This window comes from Palaemon carinicauda, chromosome 3 (genome assembly GCF_036898095.1).
Source record: "Palaemon carinicauda isolate YSFRI2023 chromosome 3, ASM3689809v2, whole genome shotgun sequence".
NCBI lineage: Eukaryota > Metazoa > Arthropoda > Malacostraca > Decapoda > Palaemonidae > Palaemon > Palaemon carinicauda.
The window spans coordinates 163,588,047-163,600,546 of NC_090727.1; the positions used below are offsets into that span (position 1 = coordinate 163,588,047).

Consider the following 12,500-nt stretch of genomic DNA (forward strand, 5'->3'; position numbering starts at 1 on the left):
ATTATTATTATTATTATTATTATTATTAGCTAAGCTATAACCCTAATTTGAAAAGCAAGATGCTGCAATCCCAAGGGCTCCAACACGGATAAATAGCCAAGTAAAGAAATGAATAAAAACTAGATATAAAAATAAATAAAAACTATATAGAAATGAATAAAAACTAGATATAAAAATTAATAAAAACTATATATAGAAATGAATAAAAACTAGATATAAAAATTAATAAAAACTAAATATAGAAATGAATAAAATCTAGATATAAAAATGAATAAAAACTAAATATAGAAATGAATAAAAACTAGATATAAAAATGAGTAAAAACTAAATATAGAAATGAATAAAATCTAGATATAAAAATGAATAAAAGTAAATATAGAAATGAATAAAAACTAGATATAAAAATGAATAAAAACTAAATATAGAAATGAATAAAAACTAGATATAAAAATGAATAAAAACTAAATATAGAAATGAATAGAAACTAGACATAAAGGGCTGTGAGATACTGGACAAATTTCATCTAGTTTTCTTCGGAGATCTTTTGTTTGTGAACATCACGGTAAAACTACATAACCAATTTCAACGAAATTTTGCAGGCATGTGGGATATGACCCAAGGACAAATCCAATAGATTTTGAAGAAAATACATCGAAGTACAAATACGCAGTGGGGTTAAGAGGAAAATAAGACTGTTTGGTTTGGCGAGGGCAATGTGAACCGAGTGACCCTCAAGTTAATTTTTTTTTTAGTGAGGCAGATTTGCACCGACTCGCAGCGGTGCCCTTTTAGCTCTGAAAAGTTTCTTAATAGCTGTTTGGTCGGAAGTATTTTCGTCCGAATACTCCCGACCAATCAGCTATCAGGTAACTTTTCCGAGCTAAAAGGACACCCCTGCGAGTCGGTGCAAATCTGCCTCACTAAAAAAAATCGACTATTGTTATATATGTTTTTGTAACCTAAGTGACCATTTTCATATGAATGTCCTATCTTGAATGATGAATACAAAACAGATTGGCTTAAGATACAGATTGCATCGAATTACTGTTAGCTTTAAGATATCTAACGATGAGGTCTCAGAAAATACATGAAAGTACAAATACGCAGTAGAGATAAAGAGCAAAATAAGACTGTTTGGCGTGTCGAGGGCAATGTCAACTGAGTGCCCCTCCAGTCATTTATATTTTTTGTAACCAAATAGACCATTTTTATATAAATTTCATATCTTAAATGATAAGTACAAAACAGATTGTCTTAAGATACAGATTACATCGAATCACTGTTAGCTGTAAAATGACTATAAGGTCCCCGAAGCATCGGTTAAATTTGGTACTGCATAAGAGCAAGTCGAGAATGACCACTTCTCATCCATTTACTGGTATTCCACTGCTGATCTGAACATCAAGAGAATCAGAGCACACTTTGCACTGAAGGAAAGGAACCCCAATTCATATCCCTGCCCTCCCCAACAGGGATATCCTACTCTGTTACCACCGATCGAGAGCTGCGAGGCGCGATTTTCGATATATCATTTGCAAAGACGAATCGATGGAGGTTTTCCCTTTTGAGATAGGGACGCGCGCGCCATTTTCGTCATCTTTTGATGTTGGTTCAAGTAATCACGCAGAAGGGAAATGACAACCATTCTCATTTCCCTTTTCTTCCATTTACCCCTCGTTCGTGACGATTGCCTAATCTCTCCGTTTCCCCTTACTTTGCTTTCTCCCCTCTCCCTTTCCTATTATGATTTTTATCGCCGTCCCTTTCACTTCTTTTTTCCATCTATCAGTAAATCTAATTAACAGATGTAATGCTAATGTAACTGTCTAATTACCCCATGTCATTCTATTTTTTCCTCTAGCCATACCTTCAGGCCATCTCAAACAGCTAATTGTAAGTAAAGATAAAACGAGATAAAACGATTTCGAATTTGTTCGACCGTGGTAAAAAAAAGCAGTGATTTGTATGTAATGTCTTTTTACCACATTTGCTTGCTCGACCTGAGACAAGGCGATTGGGAAAACTGGGAATTTTATCTTAAATGTGATCTTCAATCGATTTCTTCCACAGAGGAAAATATTATCCAATCAGCGGAACTTTATGAAAAGCGTAAAATGAAGAAATGAAGCTTCAAATTTAGAAATAAATATGTAAAATGCAGAAATTCAACTGAAGATAGAGGAATATTTGAGCCGAAGGAGGGCAATTGGTGTTACTAAAATATATCTAGTAACAAAACTCATCTCAAGGCACTTAGGGATTTCCTAAACATCGCCTCCAGAAACAGATTCATACGAGTGTCTTAAAACACACAATCTAGCGGGAGTGTCTTAAACCCAGAGTTTAGTAAGTGTCCTAAACGCACAGATTAATACGAGTACCTTAAAACCCACATCATAGCGGGAATGTCTTAAACCCACAGTCTAGCAAGAATGCTAAACAAACATTAATAAAAGTATCTTAAAACTCACAATCTATAAGGATTGTCTTAAACCCAGAGTTTAGTAAGAATCCCAAACACACATTAATGAAAGTACCTTAAAACCCCACATTATAGTTGGAGTGTCTTAGACCCACAGTTTAGCAAGAGTCATAAAAACCCACAGATTAATACGAGTACCAGAAAACCGACATTATAGTTGGAGTGTCTTAAACCCACAGTCTAGCAAGAGTCCTAAACCCACAAATTAATACGAGTACCTAAAATCCACCATTATATTGGGAGGGTCTTAAACCCACAGTCTAGCAAGAGTCCTAAAAACACAGATTAAAAAAAAGCATCTTGTAACCCACAGTGAAGTAGGGAGTTTCTATAAAAGATATATCACCCATGTTATTCGATAGTCAAAGAGATCGTGCAAGACAGTTTGAAGGAATGCAACAAAATTAATCTTTATACAGGTATTAATATTTGCTACTACTTATCTATATAAAATTACGCCTCATCTATCGAACAGTTAATTATACAATCCTTAGTTTATGTATTCAAACATTTGGTATATTCTATGCATTGCTTACCTGATTTTCTGTCGTGACCTAGTTGATACATGCTTCATGTATTGATTTCTTCAAGAGATTGTTTCTGATGCAGACAATAAACTCACTAGTGATGTCACTTACACCCTTTTCATCTAGTTTGCAGCCACTGAAAATATGATGTTTCATTAGCAATGAATGGAATAAATTATATATGAAAGGTAATGGAACAATATATATAATAAAACTAAGGTAATCATTTACCACAAAAAAAAATTAATATAAAAAGAAAAAAAAAATATTCAACCGATGTCTAGGCAAACCGCAAAATATTTCAAATATTCAAAAATAAATATACGCAAACTTAAAAAACTAAAATATGACCTAAAATTGTTCACGATTAAAAAAAGTTTGTGCAAAAGCCCAGAGGAAATCTACTAAAGAATTCTGCCAATGAGCGCTTTGGAATTTAGCCGTCCAAGAAGGCCCTCGACTTCCCCCGAGAGGTTTTCAAGGGCAACCAGTCCACTAACAACGCGTCTAAGAGATCCCTTCACTAGCCCACAACGCTTTCAGGAAAAGAAGACCCTCAGGATGATACGATCGAGCGAGAGTAGATTCCATCCTCCACCTCCCCTCCAAGCTACCAGCCCAGGACCCTTCCTCCTACGGTTAACCTGAGATACCTTTACTTTACTTATCGGGTCCTGTAGAGCAAGGGAACCCTTCTCTCTACAGGACCTCCACGGTCGTTTTATGATGTTCACTTGGGAGCATTTACCATTTCACAATGCGATTGTTCGCTTACTGTCAAAACACTCGCAGAATAAGAAAGTCTTTAGTTTTCTCTTGAAAACTTTAATATCTTCAATTATTCGGATGTCTCGTGGGAGCCTATTGTATAGTTTCAGGGCCGCATATCTAAAGGCTCTAGACCCTACAGTACACATGTATCTTGGTTTTAATAGTTTGAAACCATCTGTAACTCTTATCGTGTCTGGACGATTTGTTGGCTGCACAATATGTGGCAATTCTCTTAGATATTTTGGTGATCGGTTCTGATAACTTGGTGGGTTATTGTACATATCTTAAATTCAATTCAATTAAATTCACTATATTGATGTTCCGTGTGAGTGGTTCAATGACCAGAGTGTTTATAAAAAAAATGGATAAAAGGTGAAAGCTGTTAACCATCAACACAAAAGTTGACAAAAATAATAAAACTGGATTCTATATCTGTGAGGTTTGTAAATGGGACAAAAATAGATGAATTAAAAGATAGTTTGTGCTTAAACGTAAGCACAGACGAACATAGAAGTAATCCTTTAATTAATTATTCAATTGAATAAAAGGAAAACGGATGACAGAAATACAGATGATAGTAGCCCATGAATATAAATATATATATATATATATATATATATATATATATATATATATATATATATATTTATATATATATTATATATATATTATATATATATATTATACATATATATTATATATCTATATATATCATATATGTATATATTATATATACATATATATTATATATATTATATATATCATATATGTATATATTACATATATATATACATATATATATATATATATATATATATATATATACATATATATATATATACATATAAGCGTGGTCCAATAATAGGTGGACAGTAAATTATTACATTTATTTTGAGATTACATATATATATATACAATCATATTTACTAACAATTACTGCATTGGCAATTATATTTTACCATAAACAATAATACAAAACCCCTTAAATTCTATCAACGCACGTGCTCAAACTGTTTTCCATCACAATTTACACAACTTTGAAGACTACCTTCAACGCTTCGACAAACTGTTTTGCACAAGTCTCTTTGGGTATTAATTTCTTGAAATGCATCTCCTATATCATTTTTAAAATGGCCGACACTTCTTGGTTTTCGACTATAAACTTTACCCTTGAGTATACTCCCTAAAGGAAGTTATCCACTGGGGTCTGGTGAATGTGCCGGCCATTCGATTAGACCTCTTTGGCCAATCCATTTCTCTGGAAATGTTTGATCACTACACAGAGTGCTCTTGAATAATGTGGGGTGGCCCCATCTTGTTGGAAATAAAGGTTATGAATTAGGCTGTTGCTGTAACTGGGGGAACAACTTGATTTATTAGAATTTCAAGATACTTGTCTCCTGTGACTGTTTGTGCTGCTGCTCGTTTGAGCCCTTGGGTTTACAGTATTCTGCTTTTCCAACAAGGGTTGTAGCTTGGCCAGAAATAATAGTAATAAAGAGCTAAAAAGACCTTCCAACCCCCCCCAAACAAAAATGAAAAATATAAAACCATATACATAATTGGATAGATTTTTGTGGAAATAATCACATCAAAAGCTAATCGTTAATCCTTGGTTAATGAACGTTTTTCTCAGTTAAAATGAGAAAAAGAAATAATATAAAAGGCAGTCTTACATCCCCTTTCATCTTTGAGATAATTATCGCTACCAATCACCTACCCGTCCCCACCACCAACCCCACCCAAGGAAAAAAAAAAGTCATGCTCTACTTTAACCAACAGCAACCAACGCCAACCAACAGGGTGACCCCCCCCCCCCCACTGCCCCACGGAAAAACAATCATGCTCTACTGCTTTTTTAGCCTAACCAAAGATTACAAGAAATGTTTTTTGAAAGAACTGCGTAAATGCCACTAGCCTGTCAGTCTGACGTCGACTGCTGGTTACTCATCCAGGTACTAATATCCAGACAATAGAATTAACGTCACAAAATTGTATACTAAATTAATCCCCTTAAAAAATTCAATTGGAGATTTTATTTATGAAATATTCTTTAACAAAAATACTCTGACCAAACTACATATCTATTTTTACTATATAATTTTTTGGGGGTGGCCGAGTGATACATCATGGAGCACACGGACCAATTCTCTGACCTGACGACCACCAGGCAATGTTTCCAGAGAGAGACCAATGATGGAGGAGCAGAGGCAGAGGCAGAGGCAGCAGAGGCAGCAGGCAGGCATCGAAGAGGATCTCCCGCCCTGATTTTCATTTAAGATTACGCCTCGCAAAAGAACTGACAGACCAACTCGCAGCCTTCCCGATAAGGAATAATTTTTCTTCGTTAAATATTGCATTAACTTGGCATTTTTACCTTCCTATTTCAAAGGCTTTTTGGGGCCGTTCCCCCACCCCCCTTAGAATCTTGCTTGTTTTAAATTACAAGTTAAATATAACCACCATCCAAAAGGTTTACTTAGCATATTTGAATTTTAACGTGGTGGTGGCTTTAATTTATTAATAGTAAAAACCCCGATTTAGGAGATATAATTTTTTTTTTTTATATCAGAATGTATTAAAGTATCAACTTTCATAATATAACATTTTGATAGCAATTTATAAAATAATCAGTTTGTTACAAATTAATATTTAAGAAATTATCTCCTAAAACCTTTTTGCTGGTAATAATTCTCCATCATGTGTGTGTATATATATATATATATATATATATATATATATATATATATATATATATATATATATATATATATATATATATATATATATATCGTAACAGTGGAAATGACAACCATCAAAATCTATTTGTTAATTTCATGAATAGAAAGGACTGGATAGAAACTCGTGTGATCAAATTTAAAAGAAAATACAATCATACCTTGATTATAAAAACAGGAAAACCATTGCAACATTTTATTATTATTATTATTATTATTATTATTATTATTATTATTATTAATATTATTATTATTATCATTATTATTATTATTATTATCAGCTAAGCTACAACCCTAGATGGATAAGCTGGATGCTATAAGCCCGAGGGCTCCAACAGGAAAAAATATCCCAGTGTGGAAAGGAAACAAGAAAATAAATAAACCTATATAGATAGGATAGGAGAGTTATAATATACTCCAGCGCTTTTAAATAAACCAGATATGTTTTAATATTACTGACAACCTCTTACCGAGCGTCCCATCCCACTCACACAGATATTAAATATTAAATATATACATACATACATACATACATACATACATATATATATATATATATATATATATATATATATATATATATATATATATATATATATATCAATGTCTGAAATGAAGAAATTTATCACTTCTACAAAATGAGAATAAGATCCAAAATTACACACAAACACACACACACACACGCATATATATATATATATATATATATATATATATATATATAGAGAGAGAGAGAGAGAGAGAGAGAGAGAGAGAGAGAGAGAGAGAGAGAGAGAGAGAGAGAGAGAGAGAGAGAGAGAGAGAGAGAGAGAATCTAGTATCAGGAACAGAAGTGACTGACAGAGACGGAGACCGTATATACTATGGAAAGCGGAGATTACGTGGCTTGTAGATGCAAATTTCTCTGATATTGAGAGACGTCGGTGCATATAGATGAGCTTGTTGAAGGATATCATTCGTAAAGCTGGAGGAGGAGGAAGAGAAGGAGGAGAGGGAGGAGGAGGAGAGAGAGGGGGAGTAGAATGAGAGGGAGGAGGAGGAGGAGTAAGAGGAGGAGGAGGAGTAGGAGGAGAATGAGAGAGGGGAAGGGGGAGGAGGAGGAGGGGGAGGAGAGGGAGGGGGAGGAGGAGAATGAGAAGGGGAAAAAGGGGAGGAGGAGAATGAGAAGGGGAAAAAGGGGAGGAGGAGAATGAGAAGGGGAAAAAGGGGAGGAGGAGAATGAGAAGGGGAAAAAGGGGAGGAGGAGAATGAGAAGGGGAAAAAGGGGAGGAGGAGAATGAGAAGGGGAAAAAGGGGAGGAGGAGTGGGAGGGGGGAGGCGAAGGAGGAGGAGATCATTCGTAAAGCTGGAGGAGGAGGAGGATGTGAGCAATCCCAACTACACCCTGTGACTGAATGCCAATCATCCAAGTATTGTTGTGGCCTGATTGGTAACGTCTCTGCCTGGTGTTTGCCAGACGGGGTTTCGAGTCCCGCTTAGACTCATTAGCGCCTTTAGTGTCTGCAACCTTACCATTCTTGTGAGCTAAGGTTGGGGGGTTTGGGGGAGGCTACAGGTCTATCTGTTGAGTCATCAGCAGCCATTATCTGGCCCTCCCTGGTCCTACCTTTGGAGGAGAGGGGGCATAGGCGCTGATCATATAACATGGTCAGTCTCTAGGGCATTCACCCGTTTGCTAGGGCAATGTCACTGTCCCTTGCCTCTGCCATTCATGGGCGACCTTTAAACCCCATTGTGGGGCTTCAGAACGACGTAGGGTTTGCAGGGGACCTTTTCAACGCAACTTTTCTTTTTAGGGGATTACGGCTGTAAGGTTGCCGTGTGGTTCGTAAGTGGAAAGAGGATGAGTGCTCCCGGTTGGTTGCAGTATTCAGATCTGCAGTGAAGATACAAACGGGTCATTGGAATGTTAAGTTTTATTTCAACTGTGACCAGACTGTGGAATCATCTTCCAGACCTGGCGGTTCAATCGGTGAAATTTCATGATATCAAACGTGTTGCAAATGTTTTTCCACTGAGCAGGATAGCATGTCTTTTATTCGTAGTGTATATATGACTGATATATCCAACGTTGTGACTTATCTTAATACATTTCCTATTTTTCAATATTATTTATAAATATTTTTGTTATTTCTTTAATTCCTTTGCACACTTGGGTGGGTCGTTAGGTTGTAACTGAGCGGGGAGGTGAATGGAACTGACTTTATTTCAACAGATAGCGAGTTTATATATAAGAGGTTCCGGACAAGTCTAAAAAAAATTCAGACACATTCACGTAAAGACAAGGTTAAACAGGTTGTGTTAACAGTGAGGGACGAGCGGAAAAAGAAAAAAAAAAGAAGAAAAAAAAGACAATACCGTTGGGGTGTGCAAAGGTATGTGAAACACGTGCGGTACAGATTGTAGCTTGGCTAATAATAATAATAATTATGTGTCAAATATATATATAAAAAAAAAACAGTCTTAATGAACTGATTTGCTATATTATCAGCCTAAGAACACTTTGTATCTCATTGGAATAACTCATTGATGAAAGGTAAACCATGATCAATTTCATTCAGCATACTGCAAAAGGACAAATTATACATAAAAGATATAATCATCACAGACAAATCTTTTGAATATCAAGCAGTCTATTGACCAAGTATGAATGGCTGAACAAACTTATAATTCTTAAAGAGGAACACAGAAAAAAATGGAGTTTCGTAACGTTACCTAAAGAAATCCCATTGACCAATAAATATGATAATCGAATGCAATATTTCAACTATTGCAATTGAAAAGATAATTCACAGACGGTGTTGGTCAGTTCCTGTTTTCTCTTATATTCTATATTTATAAAGGGTATTAAAGTTATGAAGGTTACCCATATTTTCCTGACGAGATGGTAAGAGGGAGTATCAGGAAAATAAACTCAAAATTTTAACGATCCCAGATTTTGAGATGGACTGCTTCAGAGACATGTTTTATAAGTATGTATGTATATATATATATATATATATATATATATATATATATATATATATATATATATATATATATATAAATATAAATATATATATATATATATATATATATATATATATATATATGGTCAGTTCCTGTTTTTTTATTTACTATAATTATGAAGGGTCTTATAATTATGAAGGTTACCCGTATTTTCATGACGAGTCGTGTAAGGGGGAGGGGGAGGCGAGCAACAAGAAAACTCAAAATTTTCACTGCCCCAGATGTTTACATTACAATTTCCAGAAAAGAAAACTACCCTTGATGTTAGGTCTTTTTGCTGCTCAAACTCTTGTCGCAATTATCAAAAGTAAAATAATAAATTAAAACTCAAAAACCAGTTAAAAGAAAGCTATGTTAATTTAATGATGACATAAGATTGATAATGAAAAAAAACATGAAAAATCATACATTGGCAGGATCATTTCGATACTAATACCAGCCAACCTGGCTGTTGTAATATGTTAATTCTATTCATGACCGATACAAAAGGGCTGATGGTCTTTATTCCTTTCCTTACTGGGCTATTTTCCCTGTTGGGGCCCCTGGGCGTTTATCATCCTGCTTTTCCAACTACCATTGTAGCTTAGCAAGTAATAATAATAATAATAATATTAATAATAATAATAATGTGAATTCATACATGTATTGACTTTGGCATCTGATTGTGCCTCAGGGAATTCAATGGGATTTTTAAACGTGAATGAATTATACGATTCTTTAATCTATTATTGTTATCAATCAAGATACAACTTCAGTAATGATATGCTGAGATAATTGCACATACACAACTTTTACTCCACATTAGAATGCTCGCATCCGCGTACATGATTATTCATACTAAAGAAACGCTCTCTCTCTCTCTCTCTCTCTCTCTCTCTCTCTCTCTCTCTCTCTCTCTCTCTCTCTCTCTCTCTCTCTCTCTCTCTCTATTGGCGAAAAGGCCCTACGTTAGATTTCGCCAGTCGTCTCTATCTTGAGCTATTAAATCAATATTTCTCCATTCATGATTTCAAGTCAACATTTCACCACAATATATATATATATATATATATATATATATATATATATATATATATATATATATATATATATATATATATATATAGATAGATAGATAGATAGATAGATATAGATAGATACATACATATATAACCTTTAATTCTCTCACCCGCAACACGTGCGTGGGTGTAAGAAAGTACTTGTGGACTCAAGAATACGTGCTCAGTACATCCCGTAACGGTACTCTTAACACTCATCGAGGTTAAAAATACTTCAAATATTAAAGAACGCTCCTCATAATTACTCTGACGTAGAACTGACGTAAAACTGACGTCACATAATTGGACTCGCCGTAGTTATTTGGCTTCCGTTCCAGGTAGTAGGGAGAAAAAAAAAAAAAAACCCTGATGCCGCTGTTAAGTTTACACATGCCTAGATAAATTAATTTGAGAAGTCTGGAAGAATTCTACGGGGAAAAATCCTCCAATTCATACCGAGTAAGTTCCCTTATATTATTTATTATTAATTTTTTTTGGTAATAAAAAATAGGTACATTAAATGCTTCAGGGTAAACGAATACTGTGAATAATGTTGCGGCCATGAAAAGCTTGTGAAAATGATGTCGTTCATATGTCAGATATTGAATCAGGTTATTTAAGCCAATTAAGTTATGAATTATACTAATAACTAATACATTATTTGAATAAAAATCAATGGTTTATGCGTTTGAGCAAAGTTTTCTTTAAGTACAAAAAAAAAAATATATATATTTGGAAATATGATTATAAACTACATCAAATTAACGTTAGTGATATAAGTGAAGATGGAAAACAAACCTTGTGGACTAGATTCAGGCAAAATAAATTTCCCTTTCATCTACCCGTAAAAACATATAAATTACATTATGATGGACAACCTCTGGGTGATCTCTATACTTTTTGGGGGGGCAAGGAAAGACCTAATGATAATTAAAAAAACAAATATATTTATTCTATTGTAGGTATAAGATAGGAAATATGTCTGTGAAATATAAGAATAACCTAGGTGAGATAGCCACTGGAAGCCGTCTACATATGTCATAGTAACAATTTTACACGATGAACTAAAGAATATAGTTTATATGAATGTAATTAAATAGATGTTGAACTAAAAGGATCAAATGTCTAACAATATTCCTGAAAATTTAGTTCTAACTAAAAAACCACTCTGAGTGCAGACCTCCGGCACGGCAGCTTATTTCTCGAAACCTGCTTGCCTTTCCCAAAATCAATTTAAAGCAAAAGCGTATTTAAAGTCTGTGTGAAACCCATGTGCGAACTCGAGGTTAAGGATCGGGTTATTTCGGTCGGCCTATTGCTCGACCTTAACCTTTGAACTAAGACTTTGAATACAATTAATCCCAGAGAGTGCCACTACTCAATGAGTAAAATTGTGTCCAGGTAGTTGTTCACAAACAAACTTTCCGTGGCTTATAACCTCCTCCCAACCTCGATGGAGAATGTAAATATGCAAAATTGTTTTACTTTATTACAAAACTACAAACGCTTTCAATGAATACCTAAGAAATTGACTCCAAAAAGATTTTTGCTGATATTTCACAATCACACACACACACACACACACACACACATATATATATATATATATATATATATATATATATATATATATATATATATATAGGCCTATAGACTGCCTTCGTGCTCAAGAAGAGTAAAACAGTACTATATCTACAATATATGTGTGCGCGCGCAGCCTTAAATAACAACAAAAGCATTATCTTGTGAATATATATCCAGTGTGAACTTTCTATGATAAAAATAGAGATTATAGTCATTCATATATATATATATATATATATATATATATATATATATATATATATATATATATATATATATATATATATATATATATATATATATATATATATATAAAATAGCTAAATTACTCTCTTCTATTGTAAAATGCCTC

At 34.1% G+C, this 12,500-nt stretch overlaps 1 long non-coding RNA gene across 2 annotated transcripts in view; it reads right to left on the bottom strand.

Annotated features, from left to right (window-relative positions):
• Window positions 1–12,500, bottom strand: part of LOC137638750 (uncharacterized) — a 278,791-nt gene that overhangs the window by 73,402 nt on the left and 192,889 nt on the right. For both annotated transcript variants that reach the window (XR_011044182.1, XR_011044181.1), the window contains exon 3: window positions 3,019–3,145. This is a non-coding gene — a long non-coding RNA (uncharacterized lncRNA). The remainder of the gene's footprint in view (window positions 1–3,018; window positions 3,146–12,500) is intronic.